This window comes from Halichoerus grypus, chromosome 9 (genome assembly GCF_964656455.1).
Source record: "Halichoerus grypus chromosome 9, mHalGry1.hap1.1, whole genome shotgun sequence".
NCBI lineage: Eukaryota > Metazoa > Chordata > Mammalia > Carnivora > Phocidae > Halichoerus > Halichoerus grypus.
Window position 1 is genome coordinate 93986022 of NC_135720.1, and position 26749 is coordinate 94012770.

General features: G+C 38.1%; 1 protein-coding gene across 1 annotated transcript in view; it reads left to right on the forward strand.

Moving 5' to 3' along the window:
• The first annotated feature begins 1096 nt into the window (after positions 1 to 1096).
• The window catches only part of COL21A1 (collagen type XXI alpha 1 chain), a 181570-nt gene continuing 155917 nt past the window's right edge, over positions 1097 to 26749 (forward strand). Inside the window, exon 1 of the mRNA XM_078055217.1 lies at positions 1097 to 1266. The gene's annotated coding sequence lies outside the window, so the exon portion shown is untranslated. The remainder of the gene's footprint in view (positions 1267 to 26749) is intronic.

Below are 26749 nucleotides of genomic sequence, written 5' to 3' on the forward strand. Positions count from 1 at the left end.
TATTTCTCTATGAAGGTTCTCCCCTGGGGGGAAATTGAGTCACACGTTCACTCAGCCCATATTTATTGAGCACCTACTATGTCCCAGGTATTGTTCTAGATGCAGAAGGCACGAGACCAATTCTCTGTCCTCGTGGAGCTTCTCTTGAGATGAATGCAAAGCAAAAGAACAAATAATACAATTTCAAAGAGTAATAGGTAATCTGTTGAAAATGAAGTGGGGTTAGGGGATGTGAATGGTTGTGGGAGTTCCATTTGGATGGAGTGTGCAGGAAGGACTCTCTGGAAGGGGCATTTGAGACCTGAATGAAGAGAAGTAGGCAACTATGATAAGGTGTGGGATAGAGCTTTGGAGGTAGATGAAGTAGGGAGAGAACACACTGGTGTGTATAAGGAAGGGCAAGCAGGCCATATGGGGGGGGAGTAAAGCAGAGTGAGAAGTGGGGAGAGTGACAGGTGAGGGGCCTAAGGGGGTTCAGGGAACATGGGAGTTCTAAGCACAAGAAAGTTAAAGTACTTTCTGGCGCTCTGTGAGTAATAGAGTATTCCTTTATTGTCATAGAGGCAGTCGCCTTACTCCAGAACTTCCTGTAACTTCTAGGTCCTCAAAGGTAACTGCCTACCTATTTGAAAGTGAACTCCTCTCAGGTTTTCTGGCAGCTATTACCTTAGGTCAAAGGCAGGTACAACAGTCAGCTACTGGGCGGACTAGGGTGACTGACCCTGGCGCCCCCTGGGGGCCGTTCTCACCGGCCAAGGCAGGCAGGCACCTCTGATCAGTGCCGCGACGCCCCCCAGGTCCTCGCCTCCCTTGGTGCTCGCCCTTTCACCCTCGGCGTCGCCTTTATCTTTCCCGCTTCCCGGGGAGTTCCTCAGTCCGCCTCTCCAGTCCAGCCCTCCCTGGTCCCAGCAGGATTTGAACTGAGCGTGTTTCCATCAGGGTTAATTAGCAGTTCGCACATGGAGATCGCGATCCAAAACCCACCCTCTGGCCTTGCCCACCGGAAAGGGGGCGGGTGGGGAGTGCGAACCTTATCTCCCGGGCTCCGCCTCCAGGGGGCCGAGAGCGAGCTTCAGAGCCGCCGGCGCTCGGCACTGGCCGCTGCGGGCAGACGGGGCGACGGGGCTCGGGGCGGAGGGCAGCAAACCCCACTTCAGCCCAGATTCTGCCCAGGTTGGGGCTGGTTGCTGCCTGGGACGGCCCCCGAAGCCCTGGTGCAACACGCAGCTGGCTGCGACAGCCACCCTGACCTAGACGCCGCTCCAGGTAAGGTGACAGCGGGGAATGACGCTGCCGTTCTCCCCTCATCCTGCCAGAATGATAAACAGGGGGCTTAGGGCTGGCTGTCCCGGGGCAGCAGTTTGACATTTTGGTTGTCCTGAGGGTAGAGTTTCTACCCGCGCTGAAGCGCTTGGTGAACCGAGAGATCAACCCGGCACCCAGGCTGGAGGCTGGGATGTCAGGGTTTGTCCTATAAAGTTACTGGGTGTTAATGAATCATGGGAGGTTCGCTGCGTGCTGCTTTCTGCCTCGGGGTCTTTGGCCCCGAGAATACTTATTGTGCGGGGATGTACGCCCCAGAGCCCATCGTCCCCTTGGAAGGGGCGGTGGCGTCCACACGTGGCGCGCCGGGAGCGTGGGTGAGTGCACAGGGCGGTGGACTGTGTGTGCGGCCCAGAAGGTTTTTTAAGGGTGCTGCACAGTACCGGAGCTTGGGGGAACTTTAAAAAACTTGGTGCTTGAGCAGCACCCTAGGCCAATTACATCAGAATCTGTAGGAGTGGGACTTGGAGGCATCCACATTTAAAAACAGCTCTTCTCGGTGATTTCCATGCAGAATAGTTTGGGAACCAGTGAGTTAAAGCAGTGGTTCTGAGTGTCATCTCTGGCCAGCAGTATAAGCATCACCTGGGAACTTTTTGGGACAATCTAGGGCCCAGGCTCAGACTCTGGGAGTAAGGCTTAGCTATCTGTGCTTGCATGAGCCCTCCAGGTGATGCTAGCATTTACTCACTTTTGAGAACCATTGGGTTGGATCTCAGTTAAGGTAAAGGCAAGCACCTGCAAATGCCCCTCCACAGGCGGAGGAGGAAAAGGAACACTTAAGAAAATCCTAGGTATGCATCAGTAGGGTTTTACCCATATCAAAAAAATACACAGTGGGAGCTTTGGAGGATCCCGTAGAGGGTAGAGACTTAGCTATCATCTTGAGCAATTTTTACATAGTAGAATCTGCATACTTTAGGAGAGAATAGGAATTTTATTTTTTTTAGAGTTGAAATGAAGCCAAAGAAGAAATGTACGTAGGAGTCTTCTAGCTGTAATAACATGAATCCTTGGCTCCCAATGAGTTGATTCCAGATCATCCCTGTCATCAGTGTACTTTAGAGGACTCTCTCTCTTTTTTTTTTTTTTTTAAAGCCGTTGGAGCTTGAAGAGATTCATGCCAATTCTCCAGAGTGAAAGGGAATTCAGCATTGCAGGTCTCTGGATTATCTGAAGTGGCTCCTTTTTTTTTTTTCTTTTAATAGAGATCTGAGATTTTAAAATTTTGGCTAAAAAAAATTGCAGCTGTTTCTAAGTCATTAGTACAGAAATAGAATGACTTTGCAAATAGGCTTAAATGGATTAGAAAATCTGATGTTGGATAAAAAGCTAGAATAGGCATGACTCCAGTCCCAGCACATGTGTGCGTGGTGAACACAGTGCTAACCGTAGCAAGACTTTCTGTACAGGGAATATTTATTTTCCAAACTGGTATTTTCTGTGCCAGTTTGTGATTGCGATATATAGACTTGCTGAGGGGCAGGTACTAAGCTTGTGTTTAGAGAACTGGGGAAAATACTGGTAGTGGTAAGGAACAGGAGCCTTTGAGGCTTAAGACTCTGGTTCAAAATATGCTCTTCTGCTTTCCTGTGCTCTGGGAGGGTTGCATAACTTCTCTGAGCCTCATTTTCTCCATCTGTAAAATGGGGACTGTGGTAATACAGTGCATCCTTATAATTCTCACACTGTTGTCAGAGGTAAGTGAAATAATGCTTCTAAAGTGTTTAAAATAGTAAATTAACTATTCATTAGCTTGAAATACACAGCACACTCGCACTAAGAACAAAAAAACCTAATCCCCCCAAACACCTTGAAATGAAAAATATGTTGATAACATGGCCAGATTTTGTATTTACATGCTAATCTAACCCTTAGAATTTACAGTTTTTGCCTTTTACCAGAATGTGAACATATGAATATTTTCAATTTCATAATTTTATTGCATGTTTTATATGGAACTTTCTAGAATTTTTTTTTTTTTTACTTGATTAGCTTCAAATCATCTGGTCTTTATTCACTGTGGTGAAGGATTTCATTCACTACCAGGTGGATTTTATAATCCATTAACATTCACATTTAAATAGTCTTAAAATCTGGCTCTCCATACTATCAGTCCTTAGAAAATTCAGATGGTAAGAGAGCATCTAAAAGTGGCATGCTTTGGCATCCAAGAGAGCCACTTGAGAAGTACCATCTGGTATTTCTTAGGTTCTTGAGAGTGAGCATAGAATGAAACCTTATCCAGCTACATGAAGGTTTGTTCAAGAGAATATAAGAGAAAGCAAAATGAGGACACAGAGCAAGGACAGGCCTAAACTGGCAAAAAGGGTAGGTGAGGTAATTTAAGAATTCTTTTTCTCCTTAACTGCAATAATTTCAAAATGCTTCAAACCACATACACAAAAAGCAATTCTTTGCACATTGTTTGATTGGAACTGATCTGGATGATCTTCTTAGGACCAAGTAGTTCTGGTGAAAAAAATATGGTATCAATTTCAAAAAGGATGCCAAATTATTCTCTACTTTGAAATTAGTCTTGATTATCCTTTGATTTCAGTGATAAGTTGAATATTAGATTTCTAACTTAAAGCACCTTTTTATAACTCATCTTGCGTCTTTGAATTAAAGAGGTTATACCTGCCTATTACTAATCTTCTGTTACTTCCTGGAGACTGAATGTTAATACAGGTTCCAGCATATAAGCATTTTAGTAACTCCTTCATTCAGGCAATCAGTCTTTATTAGAATACTTTTGACATTACAAGTGAATGTTATTAAATTGAATATAATTAGAATTTAATGTGACTAGGGTTTTCTGTTTAACTCACTATGTATGAAATGAAGACTAGCTGAGGAGATGAAAAGGAAAGACCAGAGGTACATCTCTTGATGGGAAAAATGAAGACATGTGGAAGCAAATTCAAGCTCTCAGTAATCAAATCATGTATTCTGGGTAATTTATTTGAAGAGCTAAGAGAGTCCGCAATGTCGCAATTCACAGTGACAGGATGTGACAGCACTGTTGCAGTGAGTGGCCAATTAGGAATGATCAATACTGCAATGCCCCACAGCGATTTTATGATTCTCCACTTATACGCATAAGGACTGGAGCAGAGATAGTCTTAGAGAAGCTGGCTTAATTGCACTTGATTTACATAACCTGGCTCACTTAGAAAGGTTTTGATGAGCGTTACCTGGCATTCATTTAGTTCGTTTTGAGGGCCCTATTTTGTTCCAAAGTGGATGGTTTTACTATTAAAGCCAATCTTGGAAGTCTTGTGAGTATAACACATCAGTGGAAATGGATACATGTTTTTATTTTGTATTTATTGTCTTTGGATTATATTTCTTAGCATGCAATAATAATTCCTTAGCTAGATTCAGTATCATTCTTGAGAGAAACAAAGTAGAAATGTTTATTTTTGGCATGTGGTCCAGTCTCACGCAAAGAGGATCAGCCATGGAAGCCAAGTCCCCCAACTTTCTTCTCCATCTTATGGTTGAGGACACTCTTCAGCCAGACTGCCTAGCCTTGTATCTGACTCTGCCACTTATTAGTTGTTTGAACTCGGACAAGTTGCCTATGTTTTTTTGCTTGTTTCCTCAGTAAAACTGGGGAAACAGTACCTACCTCAGTAGGTTGTTACATGGAGTAAACGTGTTAACATGTATCAGGTTCTTCTGACAGTGTCTGACTCATAGTAAATGCTTAGTAAGAATTTGCTGTTCATTTTACTTTGACCTTAATGGTTTAAGCTGAAGTTCTCTTTTCTGTTTTCGCCTCTAAAAATTGAATCCTAAAAAAAAAAAATAGTAGTTTAGGTTAGTTCATTTGATGGTTTTCCTGTTTTAGATAGTGGGAGAATTTGTTTCAGAATAAGTGAAGTACTTCAAGTTTCTCAGAAAATAATACAACACTTTAAATAACATTTCTGGAAGTTCCCAGATGCTGCTGCTGCTGGCCAGAGACCACACTTTGAGAATCACTGCTTCAACCCACTGGTTCCCAAACTTGACTGAACATCAGTATCACCTGAGCACAGTTATTTATTTATTTATTTATTCATTCATTTATCTATCTGAGAGAGAGAAAGAAAGAATGAGAGAGAGACTGGGAGGGCGAGGGGTAGAGGGAGAAGCAGACTCCCCGCTGAGCAAGGAGCGAGAAGCAAGATGTGGGACTTGATCCCAGGACTCTGGGACCATGACCTGAGCAGAAGGCAGACGCTTAACAACTGAGCCACCCAGGCACCCAGTACAGTTCTTTAGGATGTTGATACCCAAGCTGATTAAAAAAATAATCAGTTTGGTTAATTTATTGTGAAAAGGAGTAAAGTAATCATGTCCTTTATAAAGAGAGACCCTGGAACATTACACATTAGTATCTGTGGGATTCCCATTTACTCGTAGAATTTCTAGAGTGCTAAAGGATATTATAATTGATCTAATATAAATGAGGAGACAGAGGCTTGGAGGCATCATTCTTGGCTAAAGGCTTATGTTAGTTGTAACACTGGATAACAAATCAGGCTTCCTGTGTTCTACTCAGTACATTTTTCATTCAACCACCTTGCCTTCTGGAAAATCAGATAATGTGACAGAGGCACATAATCCAAGATAGATTACTATTGGAATGCTACAGATCTCCCTGTCCTGCTTAACCCAGTTTGCTTTCAGAGTTATCTATTCAAAAGATTTCCTTATTGAAGAACCACTGAAAACATTATGTCCACCATGCCAAGAAAATAAATTTATAGCTGTCAGTTGTGAAAGGGATATTTTTTCCTACTAGGTTTGTCTTTTCTAAGGATTCAGTTTAGTTTTTTCTCTTTGTTGTTTCTTTAGCATTTTGGTTTTTACGAATTAAAAAACTTAGAGATATCTTTGAAAATTTCAGGAAACGTTGACAGTTTTCTCAAGTCCAAGTTTAGTGACCTTCTGGGAATCCTGCCAGTTGCTTGTGTTTGATTCAGTGTTTAGTTTTTGTTTTGGCTTGTGTTGTTTTGATCTAGGTCAATTTAGCCATGATTGCAATGTTATGCTATTTGTTAACTATTTGTTTTTACAGTTATTGGTGTCAAGAAGAAAAAAAGACCAATAAAATTTTCTTTTAAAATTCAAAGGAAAAAGAAGTTCTAGTAAAGTTTGAGCTTTATAGAAATTTTGTTCTTCTAAAAATATCTTTTGGAAATTTAGTTTTAATGTGTTGCATTATCGGGACAAACACTCAAAACATAGGTATTATATTTTCATGGTAACTTTCAAATCCAAAGGTTGTTCAATGATTGAAACCACTTTTTGAAATACATATTTTCAAAAATTCTAAACCTTGTTATATATGTATTTTGCTACTTTATTAGGGGGAGAGAGTTTGATTCCACCTCATGGGGTGTGTCTAGGCCTGTGTTTCCCAGTAGTACCCAGAATTAGGTAGAATATTAGAGATAAGACCAGAACATTCTTTGTAAGTGTGCAGCCATTCACCAAATAGTGATTAAGCGCCTACCATGCACTTGGCTACCCTAGGGGGATTCAGAGAAGTTGCCAAGTTCAGTTTAGTAAGTCTATTAATAGCCAATTGGCAGTTTTCTTTCCTTTTTTTTTTTAAATGGAAAACTCCCTTCAATTTTTTATGTGAAAATAACATTCTGTAAATATCTTTAAGTGAAAAAAGTATATAAGGCAAAAATAATTCTGATTTAAATTTAGAAAAACCAAGCAAAGACTGATGTGTCCTACTTAATTTCTTCAACCATTTTTGACTCTTCATTTGACATATGACCATGGATCAGTCTTTAGAAGGGGTTCAGTATGATTTGAAGGCAGATCTTGGCAAGAAGTGGAGAGTTTATCCCAGAGAGAGGCACTATGGAGAAGGTAAACACCCAAGGTCCTGAGAAGGCGGGCAACTCCACCACTTCCCTGGAGAAACTTCCTTTGCCTTGGGCAGTCTGCCCTTTCATCATTTTACAGCTCCTTTTATACTTCTCTTCCCATTCAGATCACTTGTGAGCTAGCACCTCTGGACTACGGTTTGAAATGAGAAAGAGCGAAATAAACACGGTGGGGAGCAGGGATGACATGCTGCCTTCACTAGAATGCTATAAGCAGAGTTCTTACTTGGGTTCCTTTGTAATGAGGAGGGGGATGGGAATAAAAGAGAAGGTGGGGTTCATACTCTTGCCAGGAAGTGGAAGTACATGGAACCTAATTCAAACTCTGTGTGTATTTAGTGGCAGCCAGCCACTAAAGTGTGTAGTGTGACCAAGTAGGTACCTACTGTCTATGCATCATTTTTGAACTATTTAAATAGTAACAATAATAATATTTAAATGTCCAATACTAAATAAATAGACGCTCTCCTTTCCAAGAAGGTGCTGGACCAGGAAATGAGAAACCTGGATTCTCACCCCAGCCTGCCACCAACTGAGTGAAAACTAGTAGCTTAGAAAAGCCTGCAGTAAGGGACAGTCGGGCAGGTGTAATGTAAAGTCCTTTTTCATTTTGCTGTTTGTATGTTTTTCTTTTCCTTGGTTGCAAGCACTGTTTGAGGCCATCATGGGCCATGTAAAGAATTGCAGCTTAGAACACCTATATATAGAGTTCAGGTCAATGTGAGGTAGAATCCTTTAGGAAATTAGTCTACTGAGAAATGTAGGACCCATTTCTCAAATTCCTATTAACATTCTTTTTGAATGTTCACTGAAGATGGACAGTAGTGAATGAGGAATAATGAAATAACAGATTTTTTTATTTCAAGAAAATTGTAAATATCTTTTCATGATGGCTAAACAAAATTTTCTTTGGTCTCCATGTGGGAATTGCATAAAAAATGTTCATTGGCCTTTTCAACACTTGAAAATTTTTTTTCTGATTCTGAATTATGGGTTTTGTGGGGGAAATCAGGTTTATATGAGTAATCAAATTATATTTTTGAGCTCTGAATTGCATGTTTCTCAAAATGTTAACAGTTGTCTTTAGTTTGTAGAATGATAGATATTTTCTTTCTGCTTTTCTTTGTTTTGTCTGTTTTTTAATATACATGTTTTACTTTCATAATGTAAAAATGAATGCCTCATGCTATGTAGATGGAAACATTTGAAACTGTAATTTTGAATTCCCATACAAATGAGAGATAATGATGTTACAGTGTGATTAATTTGTTTTTGTAATTCATAAAATACATATTGTGCCAGATGTGTTTTAAATACCAGACACTAATTACAGATAGTAAAATATGGCTAAAATGACACACAGTATTTTTGTAAAAGCAGAAAATCAGTTTATTACTCCTTGTGAATGCCAAAGAATATTCTGTACCCTAAGACCTTGAGGCCATGTCCCATGATAGCTAAAATCATGGCTGTTGCGTCATTGTGGTCCTGACACTTAACACCTGTGTGATTTTGTGCCTAGTATTTAACTTTTTATTTTATTTTATTTTTAAGGTTTTATTTATTTGACAGAGAGAGACACAGCAAGAGAGGGAACACAAGCAGGGGGAGTGGGAGAGGGAGAAGCAGGCTCCCTGCTCCGGGAGCCCGATGTGGGGCTCGATTCCAGGACCCTGGGATCATGACCTGAGCTGAAGGCAAATGCCCAACAACTGAGCCACCCAGGCGCCCAGTATTTAACTTTTTAAAGCTTAATTTGTCCATCTGTCAAGTGAGGATCATCGGACCTACTTCCTCGTATAGTCAGGAAGGTTAAGTGGAATAACACAAACCCCTCAGCATCGTGCCTGGCAGATAAAAAGTACTCCAATTAGCTCAAATTTGTTATTATCTTAAGTATAATATTCTTCTAAGCTTTTTCACACTTGACACTTGGATATCTATCTTTTGGAAAACACATTACTACTTTATTTTTTGGATTTATTTTAGTTGGAGAGAGAGCACGTGCGTGCGAGCAGGGGTAGGGGCAAAAGGAGGAGGAAAGAGAGAGTCTTAAGCAGACTCTGTGCTGAGCCTGGAGCCCCACATGAGGCTTGATCCCACAACCCTGAGATCATGACCTGAGCTAAAATGAAGAGTCAGACGCTTACCCGACTGAGCTACGCAGGTGCCCCACCTTAGCACTTTAGAGGACAATATCCTCTGTACAGCCTGGGTCATGAAGAGGCACATCCAGATTTTCACCATTGTTCACATTGGGCCGAGGGAGAGGAAAGTATGGATGCGGGGGATGGTGTCTCCTGAAGCTGGCAGTAACATTGGCCTTTGGGAGCAACGCTTTGTGACTATAAGTGTTGATCTGGAATCTGCAAGATGGTCCTCCTTTGCCATATGGCACAGTCCCAGAAGGTCACTGTGATGGTTTGGTGGGATTGAGGGTATCTTCAAGTCTTCTTTGCAGCTATAGGTAGTTTGTCATGAGCTCCTGGATTTAGCAATTGCAGAGATCTCTTTGATCAGAGCCCTAGATAGCCCATTAGCACATCTTTGTGAAAATTAGAACATAGCCATGTCAATGGGCAGATGCAGCCCTATGTTTCTGTATTGATTTGCTTTGTCAGCTAGGTTTCCCTGTGCTGTTGCAGCCCACACTTTGGTGCATTTGTATAAAATATGCATTAATCCATCCATTCCACAAATATTTTTTAGTTCTTTCTATAGTTTAAACTAGATCCTGGCAATGCAGCGATAAATAAGATATGATCCCTGTCCTCAATAATCTCTTAGCAAATTTCTCCGGATGTCAGGGTTAGTTGCATTACCGTGAAGCTCCTAAACCTATTTTACTGCTGCTTATAGTAGGTGCCTTAAGGAGGTTGTGTTTGTAATCATGTTAATTGCTCCCACATCCACTAGTCTGAAGGTTTATTATTAGCGTCTGTGGTTGGGCCTATGTTCTCAAAACTGTGGTGAGTTCCACATACATAATGTACATAAGTTTCTATAGAGTATTCGGACTTAGTACATAGTCTATTAAATGAAAAACTAAACAAAAAACCATGATGAGTTGAATTCAATTGACTGAGGCTTGACAGGGAAATTATGGAGGCACTGGGAAATCAGAATCAATTATTTTTAGACTACACATGTCAGAACCCTGGGAAAAAATATATTTTTGATCTCTGATTCATTATAAGTTAATTAAATGAATGTCTGACCAATTGCTGATATAGGATATTTAGAGCCATTTGTGCATCTGTGTTTCCTTAACTATGCCTCTAAATATTTTTAATGTTTAGCTGGGTAGTGTGATTTCACATTGGACAATTTTTGGCCAGACTTACTACATTATTAAATGCTAAGCTCGAGTAATGCAACGAGTTTGTGCATTTTAAATGTTTCTACACCATCTTGGACATGGCTGCCAAGTTGAATTTGAAATTTCCCTTCTAGTAACCTGCCATCTTTTTGAACCTTGAGTCTAAAGCAGCATAAGACTAGAGAAGCAATGAAAATTTCACATTTTCAAACTTAATTTAAATACTGACTTAAATTTAAAAATAAATGTGTGTACGCTTTTTACTTTATCCCCTCTTTCAGTTTATCCTCAAAGATGAGCATTTATCATAAAGTGAGCTGCAGAAGAATTTTTTTTTTTTTTTTTTTTTACTATTCCTTTCTTTCATTGTCTTAGTATTGCCAGTCCTTAGACAAGGCTGGTCTATTTCACCCAACCCAGTATCCTCAAGGAATCCACTTATACAGAGCTAGAGTCTTTCCAAGCTGCAGTGAAGAGGACATGTAGCCTTGCTTCTCTAGAGTGTAAGACTTTGCTAATCTTTATTACTCTGGACTCTAGAGAATTTCATATTTTGCCTTTTTCCCTTCAAAATCTGGGATTTCTGTTTTCTCAGAGGCATCTATTGATATATTCTGTGGTAAAAGGGGAAAGGAAGAAGGCATGTTTTATTCAAAATCTGCAGGAATGGGTTTCAGCTTCTTTTTTTTTTAAAGATTTTTATTTATTTGACAGAAAGAGAGTGCATGTGAGCACAAGCAGGCGGAGTGGCCGGAGAGGGAGAAGCAGACTCCCCGCCGAGCAGAGAGCCCAACGTGGGGCTGGATCCCAGGACCCTGGGTTTACAACCTGAGCTGAAGGTAGACGCTCAAGTGACTGAGCCACCCAGGTGCCCTGGTTTTAGTTTCTAACATTATTCTCACTAGGGAGTTGGAAAGCTTTAAATGGAAAAATGCAGGAATTTTGGTATATCAAGCAGGAAGGGGATATAGAAACTCTCAAGGAAGGCATTACTGTGTATTTCATTATTTTCACAACAAGCAGATGTTGGTGATCATAAAAACATTGACTATGTGCTATATGAAGGAAAAACAAAAAAAACAAACAAAAACAAAAAAAACCACAAGAGAAATAAGTCAGCAACTTTAATTTCAGTGGCTACCAGTGTGCCTGATAGATTGAGGTTGGTCATGACCCCAGGTTGCTTATGATACCATTGGGAGATGGACTATTTCAAATATAATTTTTAGGCAAAATAAGAATGTAATGGAGCTCTAAATGGTCTAATACTGGAGATAGGCACTGTGGAAGGTATGATCTTTTTTTGTCATGATGTGCTTCCTAGCGGAGGTAGGGCTTAAACCTGCTTCTTGAAGTACGGTTCAGTTTGGACAAATGATTGGTTTAGACACTCTAGTCAACATAAATCATAGGGCTGGAAATTATCTTACAAATAATTGTTTTTTACAGTATAAATATTGTTGATACCAGTAATGCTTATCCCGATAGCATGCCTAATGAGCATACTGTCCTATTCCAGACACCTCCAGCGCTGGGAAACTTTCAGTTTGAGGGACATCCCCATTTATTAAAACCTTTTTAAAATTAAACTGAAAACTTCCTTCCTGGAGTTTCCAGGCATTGGTCCATCCTAATTCTGTACTCTGGAGGTGATGGGGAGAAGCTTAATTTCTTTTCCACGTGGCAGTCTTGCCAGTATTTGAAGACAAGTGGAACATCATATTCTAAAACTGCTGCTTTTTTGCAGTGGTTTGCCGTTAACGTTTCCAGTCTGCTCAGCCCTCTCTAGGTACATTGAGGTTTGATTCTTTCTGACCATTGGTTGCTGAATAGAGAGGGTGTAGCCCAAGAGCAGACTAAGTGTTGGCATCTAGTTTACAATAATGACTTAAGTTTACCATTAGCTAAGACCTTTTAGTCTCTTCAGACCTCCTGCTGTGAAGCCAATAGATTCCTATCGAGCATTCTACAATCCAGATTTCCAATCCCAGGACTTTTGTGTGTTTCTGTTGAATTTTGTCTTGTGGCAATTGGCCCATTATTTATCCAGGTGAGATCTTTTAATAAAGTCTTTCATTCAGTCAGTTAAAGATCATTCTTAGCCTTGCTTTGTGTGGAATTATAATTTGCAGGTCACCATTGCCCTTACCCAAATGACAAGTAACCAATTAACTGGACTGGGCAAGTGTCAGTAATCTAAAAAAACATCACTAGAACCCTCCTACCATGTTGGCATCAGGTGTTACTCTCCACTGGGGAGCCATTTAGGTTTATATTAAGCTTATATTTCATCTTTTCTCATTTTGAAATCTCTTGAGCAGAGTATTCATCTGATATCACCTTAGTACTCCCATCAAAGAAGTCCACGTCAGTTTGATATGATTTATTCTTGGCACTTAACAATATTGTAGGTGGGTTTCTTATAAGCAGCATACAGGTGGACTTAAAACACACACACACACCCCCACCCACCCACCGACCCACCCCCCACCCCTGAGTAGCTCAGTCAGTTGAGCGTCGGACTCTTGGTTTCTGCTCAAGTCATGGTCTTTGGTCAAGCCCCACCTCAGGCTCTGCACTCAGCTCTCAGCATGGAGTGTGCTTGAGATTCTCTCTCCCTCTGCACCTCCCCCTGCTTGCACTCTCTCTCTAAATAAATAAAATCTTAAAAAACCCTACAATTTGAAATTTCTAAATTCTAAATACCAAATTTAACCCATAAAGCTTTATTATGATTGCTAATATGTTTGGACTCTTTCTTTGACTTTTAGTTTTCTGTTTTTATTATGCTTTCTTGTTCTTCATTATATTTATTACTATTAGTTTTTCTATCTTTGTTGGGAATTGTTTCCTTTTCTTCTCCTATGAGTTATCCCTGGAAATTATATTCCTGTTTACATAATAATAATCATCATCATATTTCTCTATATAAATTAAAACCTAGTTTCCTACTAATAGCTAGTTGGTCCCCTCCCCAGATAATTTGTCCTATTTACATGATTTTTATTGCCCTGACCACCCTCCATCTCTCACTCCCCATCAGCTACCAGTTTGAGAGCTTGTATTTTATTTATAGAACATTATTAACTTTTTTCCAGTAACACTTTTAGAAGTTTATTTTGGAGGAATGTTAGGAGTAGGTGGAAAATTTTGTTAATTAAAAAAAAATTCTATCCCACACTAACTCTTAGTTTTGCTTATCTTATAGTAATTTTTTTGGAGAGACTAATTGGTATCCTTTCTATTTCCTCTCCCCCCCCATGGAAACACTTAGGATTTCTTTATCCTTTGAATTATGATTTTTCACCAATATGTGTCTAAAAGAGGCCTTCTCCCCCACCACATTCAGTTTGTAACTTGTGAGACACTTTCAGTCTGAAGATTCAGATCTTTATTTAGCTCTGAATGCTTTTCTTCCATTATTTCTTCATATATCTTAATTTTTTTTCCTTCTGAAACTTTTAATATTTTGTAAAATTGGTATCCTTTTGCATTGTAATCTGATAGAATTCTTCAACTTGATTTTCCATCTCAGTACTTCCCTCTTCAATTATTCTCATATGTCTCTCACTATGTTAATATACATATTCAAATATTCTCACATGTATCTCTGAATATATTAAGTACATTTAAGTCAGTTATTTCTTACTGTATTAACTCTGTTTCTATGGATGTTAGTTACTATATTTGCAATTTTTGTGTCTTCCTCCATGATGATAGTTTTCATTGAATATTTATTCACATCTTTGTGTTTGCAATTTCATATTTACTGCCAAATGGATTTTTTTTCCTGTTTCCCTTAGCTTGCCCCTAATGATTGTGGAGTTGGGCAGTATACTAATGTCTTCTGGACATGGCTATTTCCTGTTTCTCTTGGGTTTTGCTGGTGGCAGACCTACCTGAAACCTGCTTTGCTAAATCAATCTAAGAGCCTCTCATACTCATGGCTTCCTGCAGATACAAATGGAAAAGAGTTGCATAATGTCCAAGAGGCCATTTGTTCTTCATCATTCGTGCAAACCACTTCCTACTCTACATCTGTCTGGGAACTTTTCCTACTCCTGCTCTGAGAATATTTTTTCTTTTAGCTCTGAGTAATATGGTTCCTCTGACCTTCCCAGAAATAGAGGGCATGGAGTTGTGAAGGCATCATGTTCAGCGTTAATCTGACAATATTCTAAAACACCTGTAATTGTTGAAAGGAGCAGAAGTCATTTTGGTGTCTGCTTTATTACTTCTGCTATGAAATGAACTTTTTGGACCAAGCAATATGTGGACAGCCATATTGTTCCTTTGGGCCACTGGGTAATATGGCTTTAGGGATCTTGTTTACAATTTCTTCTGAGCAGCATTTGGATGATGTAGGAAAATAAGAGCATCTCCTTTTGGATAAAGTCTGACATATTGTAATTCTGAGATTACACTTGGCACTTGCTAGAGAAATGTCAGTTTTCCACCATGAACCAAGTCCAGTGCAGCTGTTTCTGCTTTAGACCATTGAATTTGAAAATCTCTATAAGAATGTAACCAACTTTGGAGTGAGCAGTGTTATGAGAGTTTCCCACCTCATGAATTTCTTGCATTGTAGATGGCAAATTTGGTAATAATAATACAATCTTTAGTTTGTGTATTGTGATCCCTTTTAGGGCTCCTTTCTGCAAGAATTTTTATAAATATTTAATGACATTGTAACCTCCTATAATTCATTCTCTTTTTCACACTAGTCTTGTACAGCAGGAATTTAAAAATACTGTTTTAAACAAAGCATACTGTTCTCATTTGCCAAGGTATGAACCAAAGTATTTACAAACTAAAATGTTTTCTAGTTCTCTTGAGTTGATGTTTTTCCTAAGAAAGTTTCATTATTTACTCAGTTTGAAGTACATTATTGCCAATTTCCAGAATGTCAGGCATTATTTTATTCAAGTAGAAGAATAAAACACATTCCAGTGCCCAACTGTATATTTCTCCCAACTCTCCACCACTTAAAAATATCTGTACTAGTTGTTTCTTGCCATCCAGTTGGCAGATAATCCAAATTTGACCGGTATTTATTTGCTGACATTTTGTGTGTGTGTATGTGTATTGGGGAGAACAATGTTAAATAGTTTAAGAAATTCCACGTTTTAGGATTCAAAACCATACTATCAGCATTTAGTTGGATTTATATAGTGGTTTTTATTTGTTTAAAAGGAGGAGGATTTTCAAGGAATCATTTTTGTCTGAAAGCAATAAAAAGAGAAACTCCCATGAAAAGAGAATGACCAGAATGATACTGTGCATATCTTTGGAGCTCTTTGGATGTAATAGAAATGTTATAGGTATGATAATTTTGTTTATAAGAAGTTAATTGATAGAAAATTCAATAGTAGATCCAGTTTGGAATAATGAAATGAAATGACCTTTTTTTGGTTTGTTTAAAGAAGCTAATTATTAACATTGTATTTAATGGAATAAATAATTAGGTAAATTATTTAAGAGTATGGAACTGCAGCAAATTTGAAATGGAAGTGATCCTCCAACTCCTCACTCCTCACCCCTTGTTTTTTTTTTAGAGGAGATACTGAAATCCTGTCAGACTTGTTTTCTTGCTCAGATTCTTGCAGTCTTTTAGACGCTTTGTTGGGATACAGATGGTCCAGCTGCCAGTACAATCCTCTTTTCCCCACACCTAGCTGAATAGGGCCAGGAAGGAACAGAATATTGTGACTCATCACTTTTAAACTAGGTTCTGTTACTGAACTGAATATAACGCTTCCTTAATTAACCAATGCAGGATGTTCATCATTTTTCCATACCAGAGCTTCCTTTTATATGCTAAAAAATTGCATACTAGTTTATTTTTGAGGATGATCTTTTCATTTTCCATTCTTTTAAATGCACTTAGTCATGTTTTATTTGGTGCTTTTGAATGTCAGGATGGTAGATCATATTAGTTCACATTGACTCCTCTTTTCCTCAGGAAACCTCCTGGCATACCTAGTAAGTGGCAGTAGAACCATCTGGGAGGTAAAAGAAGATCATACCACATGAGGCATTGTGTTATTTTTGGCGGTTTAACCAGTATTTTCCTTATAGAAACAAAGGCTGGCTTTTGAACTGGCAGTGCTATGGAGGGTAGATAGGAACAAATATGGGAGGGTATTTGGGGGAAGGGTTGAAAATACTGAAATTGGTTGAAACTCTTGCATTTAAGTAAGCGCTTAAAAACATTTCACATGGATGACAGAAAGTAAGAGTAAGAAGAATTCATTTTGGAAATGAGAAATTTGAAATTAAATCGATAGACCTTGTACTTTCCCCATAAACATATAGAGATAGAGAGTGTGCATATTTTGAATTTGTATTTTCTTAGTTGAAGTTAAAAAGTGGGATACTGCAAATTGGGAATATTAAGTCTGTGACAAGAGTTAGATACAATAGGTATTTTGGAGTTTTGAAATGTGCATTCTTAAACATCAAAACATAAGTAAGCCTGATAAAATCATTCATGACAATGTTTTATACGTTAATAGCAATACAAAGTAAAAAAATTTTTATTACTATTCATCTTGGTCAAGGATGCCGTTTAAATTAATATAAGAATTGTGTGTATTCCTAACCAATAAGGTGAGGATCTGTATAGTTAAGGGAAATGTTTTGAAGCTTGAAATTTGTTACTTTAGGAGAAATAAAAAATAATGAAACTAATACTCAGAAGGTGCTAAAAATACGTTACTTCATGATATTTCTTAATTGATTTATTACTGAGAGAGCATTATACTAAAGAGTAAAAATTGGATGTGGTTCTTTGAGATCTATACCATGGAGGAATACCAGGTTTTCCCAATCTTTCGCGGTAGTCTGAGAACATAGGATTCGAAGAGCCCAGTATGGAAATTGTTATGTTTCTATCTATCTCACTGAGTTAGGGGCACCCACAGAATGATGGTTTTCAATTTTTTTTCACAGGACCCACGGAAGATATTTCACATTGTGACACATCTGTATTTATTTGGTAAATGTGTACCAAATATTGTTTCATGATAAATATCTGCCCTTTCTACATGTGTTATGTTCTGACATTTCCCCTTAAATTCCATTATATTAAAAAACACTGCTCATGATGACTAAATTGATTTCACAATCTACTCATGGGGGTCATGGTTTGCAGTTTTGAACAACACTACTCTAAAAATCACTCCATAATTCTTTTGGGTGGGGGAGGGCTGCTGAATTTGTAGTTATATGTGATCATTATTAGCTCTGTTGGCCAAATACATTTCAGCTACACGGTAGGTTTACATTTCCTGGCCCCACGTTCATTCTGGCCAGTGAGTTCAGTGGAAATTGACATGTTTTTCTGGACTGGAGCATATAATTGTCAGTCTGAGACATTCTAGGGGTCTTTACCTCTGGCATGGCAAGTGACCATGCTCCTCAGAATGGATCCTAAAATGAGAATGTGGAGCAGAGCCCTTAGCCAGCCCATAGTGGACATATAGTGTGAGCAAAAAATAAACCTTTGTTGTTACAAGGCATTACAGTTTTTGGAAATATTTGCTATTTAGCATAGCCTAACCTCTCCTGTTTGGTAGAGGATAATTATGTGTCTGCTGGTGGTGGGAGAGAGCCTCTTTTTTAAAATATTAGCTTTGCCTAAAAACATATGCAAGATTAAAAAGTTTATTATTTCTGATTTTAAAACATATGTTCTTTATAGAAAAATTTGGAAAACATGGGAAAACAATGAAAAAATTACATATTTGTAATGCTACTATCTGGAGGGATCAATTTTTGACATTTCTATGTAAAAAATAGTTTTACACAATTAGCTTACTGTATATAGTTTCATATTTTCTTTTTCTTTTACTCTTTTATGTCATTCTTGGAACAAATGAATTTCATGCCTCTATAATGCTTCATCATATAGATGAACCAGTGTTTTTAAAATTAGTCTTGTACTGTTACATGTTTGTTCAATATAAAGAATTTTAGAGGACAAAAATCTCAGCCCTTTGCACTCAAAAGCAAATAGTAAGCCAGAGTGGGTCCATATCCATTCACTCTGTTTAGCATCAGTTATATCTCCCATTACTACACTCCTGGGACAGGGTGAGTTAGTGTACTCAGCTGCCAAGTAAACAATTCCATATGTACATGCTGTGTATGAAGCTTATACTTAATTTTTTTTAAAAACTAATAAGCTTTTAATTTTCTCTCCTATATCTCCCAGCAAACAAATTTGGTTTTCCTTTTGAGTTCTTTCTTTCAGGAAAGAACATTGCAATCTACTAGATGCATAAGCCAGAGGCTGGGGTCATTCTCATTTCTCTTCTCCATATTGATATGATCAATCAAACTTGGCCTGTTTTTACTCCTGAATAGCTCTCACCCCTCTTCTCACTCCCTCTGTCGTGCATCAGGCCCTCACTGCCTCTCTGTGTCCCTTCTGATTTTCCTTTTGCTGCCATAGTGAGCTTTCTAAAATGTGAACCAGAATATGTCACTCCCTGCTTAAAATCCCTTTGGAATCCTAGAATGAGCTTTACAGACAAAATCAATCCTTCTTTACTTGATTTTTTTTTTTTAATTTTTATTTATTTATTTGACAGAGAAAGCACGAGCAGGGGGAGTGGGAGAGGGAGAAGCAGGCTCCTCCTGCCAAGGAGGGAGCCCGATGCGGGACTCGATCCCAGGATCCTGGGATCATGACCTGAGCCGAAGGCAGACGCTTAACCATCTGAGCCACCCAGGTGCCCTCTTTACTTGATTTAAAAGGCTCTTCATTATTTGTTTCCTGAGTACCCTCCCCATCATTGTGATTCATTTCCCTCACCTCCTGCTATGGACTGAATTGTGTCTTAAGGGTGGGACTCTGATATGATAGGAGTAGTGTTCTTATAAGAAGAGACACCAGAGAACTCACCCTCTTTCCCCCCCTTCCCCCACAAAGAAGAGGCCTGGTGAAGACATGGCAAGATGGCACTCACCTATAGCAAGGTCTTACCAGAGTCCGACCATGCTGGCATCCCGATCTCAGACGTCCAGTCTCCAGAACTATGAGAAAACAAATGGCTGTTGTATAAGCCACATAGGCTATATGGTATTTTGTTATGGCAGCCTGAGTTAACTAAGACACACTGCCTCCCACCCCCCCGCAGGTACTTCACTCCAAACGCCTTTATTTCAGGAATGCTGTTTCACTGAGCACATCTTGCTCCTTACTGTTTCTGGGCATAATCAGGTACTATCCCTGGTTCTCCTTCGGGTCACAGGGCAAACTCTACCTCTTCTTGGAAAACTTTCCCATCTCCTCTCTGCCAGGCAGATTTAGGTGTTTGTTTCTCTGAGCTCCCCCTGCATCTTGCCCACACCTTCATTAACCTCTTTGCTCTTCTATGGTAACTGCATATTTGATGTCTTGCCACCAAACCGTACCTTTTTTGAGGCCCTTAACTATGTTTTTCATCTTTGTATCCTCAATGCTTAGCACAATGCCTGAAAAGTAGTAGGTGCTCATAAATATCGCTGAATGAATAGACAAATAATAGTGGTAGTTATTCATTTATTAACTTTTATCTCTTGAAGATTTTTTTCCTCTCACAATCTAAACAACCAAGCTTCATGTATTCTTTTTATCAAAACCAGCTGTCAAGGCAGGATTTGAAATTCATTTACACTGAAGTATAAATAACTGATAACAGTTTATGTCTGTCTCCCAAGGGAATTTCCATTGTAACAGGGATGGGATTCTTAATCTAAAGAAATAAATCTTGGTGGGATTTCGGGTTTAACAAGCATATAGGATTGGTTTTAATTGTGGGGGAGTAGGTGTGGGGCTTAAGAAGTTTTCTCTGCTCAAATTCAAACTCCATAGGCTCTGCTTAAACATGAGACGGCCTGCTACCTGCTGGTTCACAGAATGAATTGGCATGTCAGATTACACAGGAAATTCATTTTTGTTTCTGTTGCACATATGAACTTCACATCTGGTAAGCCTTTGCACATAAAATGTGCATCTGCCAAGAATTGTGGTTTCCTAGTGCATCCCAGTGACTCTGAGTCAAGGTCACAAACCAGCATTGCGGAGTTTTGGTGTTCTGGAACTGCATTCTGCTTTTAGTTATTGAGAAAGAGTTACTCTCTCAGTTTCTTTGAAGACCCTCCATGTCACTATTATAAACTTGGAAAAGCACTTGGGTGATTCCAAATCCATTCAACTGTTGGTGGGCTCCCCTACAGAAGCCATCCCACAGGGATGAGAGTCTTATATACTTAAAAAAATCTCCACAGAAAGTATTCCCCAATGTTTCTCAGTGACCAATTTTCATGTCTGATAAGTCTCATCAAAAGTTTCATTCTCAAACTAACTTAAATCTTGCCTAATTTAGTTGTCTCACCTTCTTTGTGGAGGTGAGGAGCATCTGATTTTCATATAAACTGCAATACTGGAGTTACTAAGCAGTACATTGTCCCATAAAAGCAAAGCAAACCAAAGAACATAATCACAAAAACAATTCAAGTTAAACTAAGTTAGGAAAATGGGGTTTCCTGAACACAATGTGACTCAAACCAGACCAGCTAGTTAGCAAGTTTGCTAGTTAGACTGGAAGTCTGACATTTTGGTGTGTTTATATGGTCAACCATCCCCAATGAATTCTGTCCTGAAAAGCCAGGTAACATTAATATAATTGGAAAACTATATAACAGGGCATTTGCTAAAAAGTTACCTTTCTCTAGTTTCTAGAAAGAAATAATATTAAATTCCTGTTATTTTAGGTGAGGAAATCAAAGTGACTTATCTTGGTACATTCTTGACTGTAAAAGATAGCAGGTTAGGGTATCCTCTCTGCCTGATAGCTTCATGAATGAATTAACCATTGGTAACATTTCTGATGTAGGGTTTAAAAAGTAAAATTCAAGACCTATGGATTCTTTAAACAATTCCATTTAGTATTTGTATTCTATAACAGTTCTGTTTAGTATTTGTACTTTGTTGATTCTTGGGAAGTCTATTTGAAATAAGCTGAAAAAAGATCACAAAATAGCAGGCATAATACTTATTACTTCTAGAAATATGTTTTAGAGATTTAAAAATTTTTTAAAAATAATTTATTTGACAGAGAGATAGCGAGAGCAGGAACACAAGCTGGGGGAGTGGGAGAGGGAGAAGCAGACTTGTGGCCGAGCAGGGAGCCCGATGTGGGACTCGATCCCAGGACCCCGAGATCATGACCTGAGCCACCCAGGCACCCCTAGAGATTTAAAATTAAAAAAAGATAAGATGCTCTATTAGTGATTAATATATTGAAAAAGTAAAGGCCATAATATATTTAGAAATTTCAAAATTTTGCCTGTGATTCATATCAGTGACACATTCTTGCCGTTAAAGGTCCTTTTCTTTAAAATGATCTTTTTGTGTCAAGGTCCTGACCAGATTCTTTTATGATGTAGGTTCTTTTCATTGAGTCTCTAAAAACAACAACACCTTTGCCCAGGAACAAGCTGAAAATTCACTCAAGTGGCAACCTTTAGGCAGTCAAATGCCAGGTCCCTGCTGTCAGAGTAGGTTTTGCTTGCTGTCATTCTACCAATTATTGTAGGTTCCCTCTGTACTTGAGCAGAGAACCTAGCTACTTAACATTTTCAAGTTTCTTTACTGTGAACCAGTGGCAACCGTGATAACTGAAGCTCTGTAAAGTGTTTTAGACATGTTGAATCATTGCCTCACTCAGCAGCAGGTGTTCTGAACCAATGAGGATTGGTTGGTCTAGTGCTTAGTTTCTTGGGAGCTCAGGGTCTCAAAATGATTTAAAGAAATGGCCATTTCATACAGGGGAAGTTGTTTGCTTTAATGGAAGCCTTATTGTAACTTGCATAATGTTAAAGGAAAACGGAATATTGTAAGAGTTTTGTGGGGGGAAAATTTAAATTGTGGCTTCGAAGGAGTCAGTGGTGTTTAGACTAATTTAGTGGTTAGAGTGATTTTATTTTTAGAATTAGACAAAAGGGAAATCTCTTCCTGATTTCTTTTTTTCCTGAAGGGTTGGGATTTTCTTTTTCTTTTTTTTTTTTTTTAGGTTGAAATTTGCTCTGCATGGTATCTTACTCAAGGGCTTTACTGTTCTTCATCATCATCAGTTTTGAGAAAGTTAGGAAAAGTGGTTGGTATGATTTGGTTCACTGGTTGTGATAGTTAAAGCAGTACTTTTTTGTTAAATACATTTATATAATAGAGTAACATTAAAAGGGATACTGTCCAACCATAATATTTCAGCCTGGCTGTCCAAATGAAATCTGTCATTATTTTCATCAAATGGCTCATATTGATGTGTTTTTTCCAGTAAGGGTAAAATAGAGCAACGTTAGGAAAACAACAGCCTCATAGTGTCACTGTTCTTATGTTTTGATTTGGTCAAATTTGTTGATTCTTGGAAACAACCCTATTTTTGGATATATAAATAATGATTTTGTTTATGTCCACCATGTTCCAAAGAGATTGGGACTTGTTAAGCATTGAAATGAGGTATAGCTATCAGAATGGAAAATATTAAAATAATCAGTATTTTTTTGTGTTAATTGTGTCTAACAAAATATAGACTGTAATATACACTTTTGCTAAAGAAAATTATATAAGCATGGAGTTCAGTTATACGTAGTGATTTGTGCTCTTCACTTAACATTTGTAATTATTGTGCATCTATTATGTTTATGTCAAGAACTGTGAAGGTTTTACCCTAATTGCAATCTTAACAAGTTAGTCTGCTAAAGTTTTAGGATGGCAGAAAGGAGACTCTTGGGTCAGAGATAAAGCACTTTATTACCCACAACACAGCAGACAGCATGAGCTTCATTGGTTCTTCTGCATTGGTTCTTCTTGCCCCTCAAGTCCTACGAGAGTAGTGTGGAGGGACCCAGCTGGCTACCAGCATACACGGAGGTTAATGTCACAGCTGAGGAATTCTGAGCTTAAGAAACCACTGTTATAAAAAGGGTGCTAGCAGACTTGTCCAACATTTGTACTGGAAGGGAAATCATCCTTATTATACTAGTCAGAGTACAAATTCTGGCCTCATCCCAGGAGGGAGACGCTGTCTATCACCCAAGGCAGTTGGGGATCTCTCCCACCATCCTTGGAAATATTTCAGAACAAAAGATGGTTCAAGAGGTGCAGAAATACCATGCAGAATTGTCTGCCAACATTTTACAATGGAAAAATCGATTAAAATGTAAGATTTTAATATTTTTTCACATATCAGTTAATTTAGTTCTTATCGGGTGGACATGTTTTTGGTGATTGTCAAGAGGAGCCATGATGCATTTTGTTACTCTGGCAATAGCTAATGATATCACATTCCTGAACATCTTTGATTTAAGGGTAGTTTACCAAGAATGCATTGTGCAAATATAGTTTTACACTGATTAAAATTTTTATATAGTTTTTTAACTTAAAATTATTCCTTCACTGGTGAAAGACCAGTGTAATAACTTTACTTATCAGAAACCATTTACTGGTGGCCTCCAGGAAATTTTAATGTACTTTGTTTGCCACCCTATATGGAAAATGACATAAACCTAGTACCTAAATTTTTAGAAGAATTTAATATAATTTTTATTTTTAAAATTTAATGATTTACTTATCTGGAAAAGCAAAAAAATTGGTGTTTGTGCAAGGCATGTTACAGAATGAAGAATATTGCTTAGGCATCCAAATAAAGCATGAATAGAAACGTGAGATAAGAGAGTACAGACCTTTTCCTTCATATTGCCTTCGTAGAGGACACTTTTACTCTTCAGTGGAAAGGAAAAGATAAAATCTAGACAATAATTAAAGAAGCAAAGAATATAGGAAAATAACATGTTCCTAGGAATACTCCATTCTACTGATATTACTGTCAGTCATGGTCAGCCTTTCTTCAAATGAACACAGCTAATACACGGACTGATAATCATGGAAAGCAATATTGGTAGGACTGCCGTTTATCTCAGAAGTGAGTGGCCCAGCTGTAGTTTAGCCAGGGATTGCAAAAGTTTTTTATTCTGAATAGACCAAGAATCTCTCTTCCCTCTTCCCAATATGTACCTTCTCAGCATTTAATAAAGAATAAATATATGAACCACTCACATGAGATCTCTTTGGTGTGAGCAAGAATGTAAAGGATGGGAAAAATAAAGGACATAGAATTAGGCCACTTACCTACCTTTGCCAAAGTCATCAAGGAGGTTTAGTTTTTTGGAATCTGGGAGTTCTGATCTGTGTGATCCACTTTAAAATTCTCTTAACACCTCCTGGTGAGTCCCTGTTTTTGAAGAATATGAGCTTAAACTGAATGAAAATATATCCGATTGACAATAACACAAAAATCCTCTAGGCTGAAAGCCAAAAAATCTTTTTTGTACATGATTTTTTTTGAGCCTTAAATGTAACCAGATGAATTTTCTTTTTGTACTATCCTCAACTGATTTAAATGAATGTTTTGTCTTCTAGTAGGAAATCTGCATTTCATCACAGAGATGGATTACATGTCTTAAACTCTTTACTCCCTAGAGAAATGGTATTTCTTTTATATCATTTGAATGCACTAAAGACTCAGATTATATAACAGTTTCAAAAGTATGAGATTTTAGAGCTTTGTAGTTGTATGGATTGAAAAACATGAACAATATAACCGCCATTATCATGTGAGTGAGTGGAGTTTAATAAAAATCCTCATAGGCAACATTATTATAGTGTTTTACAATTAGTTGTCTGTGAACCCAGAATAAAATAGAAGAAAAACACTTCCAATTTTAGAATTCTGTTCATGGCCAAAGTGAAAAGCAGGGGCACTTGGCTGGCTCAGTTGGTAGAGAACGTGACTATCTCGGTGTCGTGTTTGCTCCCCACGTTGCGAGTAAAGGTTACTTAAAAAAAGTAAAAAGCAAATACAAGCCATGAGTTGTGTGTGGTGAGTTTCTTTATTTGCCTGATTTTTTTTTTTTTTTGGAGGAAATATCTTCTGTTATAAGAACATTTAATTCTGAAATAGAAGGAAAATCCCAAAAACACTGATAGTAAGAGAGTAGAGCTTATGTCAAGTCAGAAACTGAAAGGCTAACCAACAAATTCAAGTCTTTTTAATATTTTAAACAAACTGATGCTTTTTAACCATAATGCCTTATTCTTTGGGTGAAGGACTATAAACATGGTGGTTGATTTCTACTATGAAATCTAAGGCCTAACAAAGTTCAAATACAGTTTTATTAAGTCTTCTAATTGCTAATCCTTGAGGCAAGCCTCTGTTGACTAAATTGGTAATTTTCAATGGGCTTGATTTTGTTCCCCAGTCATATCTGGGAACATTTTTGATTGTCACAACTGGAAGGGGAAACTAAGGACATCTAGTGGGGTAGAGGTCGGGGATGCTGGAAACATCCTAAATTGCACAGGATAGACCCCCCAAAATAAAGACTTATCTGGTCCCAAATGTCAACCTAAGTTGAGAAACTCTGGACTAAATACACAGTAGTGCATTTAATGTGAAAAGAAGAACTAGAACTATAGAATATCAGTTAATAAGAGACAGATTTTTGCCTCAAGACTAGCACTGGATTGTAGTAGAAAGCGGAGGTCATATGGCCTCAGAGGGACTTTGTGAAGACTTCTGGCTCTGCCTTTGTGTGACTACCTTCCTTCAAATCTCTCTGAACCTCACCATGCTGTTGTAAAGTAGAATTAATAGTAGAGTTGCTACTTAAAGGGCTCATAGGATTGAATGAAATAATGTATGTAATTGTTTAATCCATTGTCAGGTTCATATAGGATCTCAGTAAAAATTAGCTGTTATTCAGAGTACGATCATGAAGAACCTTGTAGCATTTAGGAAGTAGCAAATTTCCTTTTCTTTGATAGTTCAAGCAGAGTGTAGATAACATCATGGTTTTCTTCTGACTCTTTAAGTGTTTAAATGGTGTTCTGTCTTCCTTAGTTATAAAAAAAATTCCTAAATAAAACATGAAATGACTGATGGTTTTCCTTGAGTCTTTAGTAAGTAAGAAATTTTAGGTAAGGTTGACATCAGGTAAGCATAGGTAGTGTTGATATCATTCAGTGATATTAAACTTGCTTTGTATTTTGATACTGAGATATTGATTCTACTTTTTTTTTGCATAATGTTCCCTTAGTTCTCTCTGCTAACCAGCATTAGCTAATTGCTTGGATTCCCCTAGGCTATTTTCTGTGTTTCTG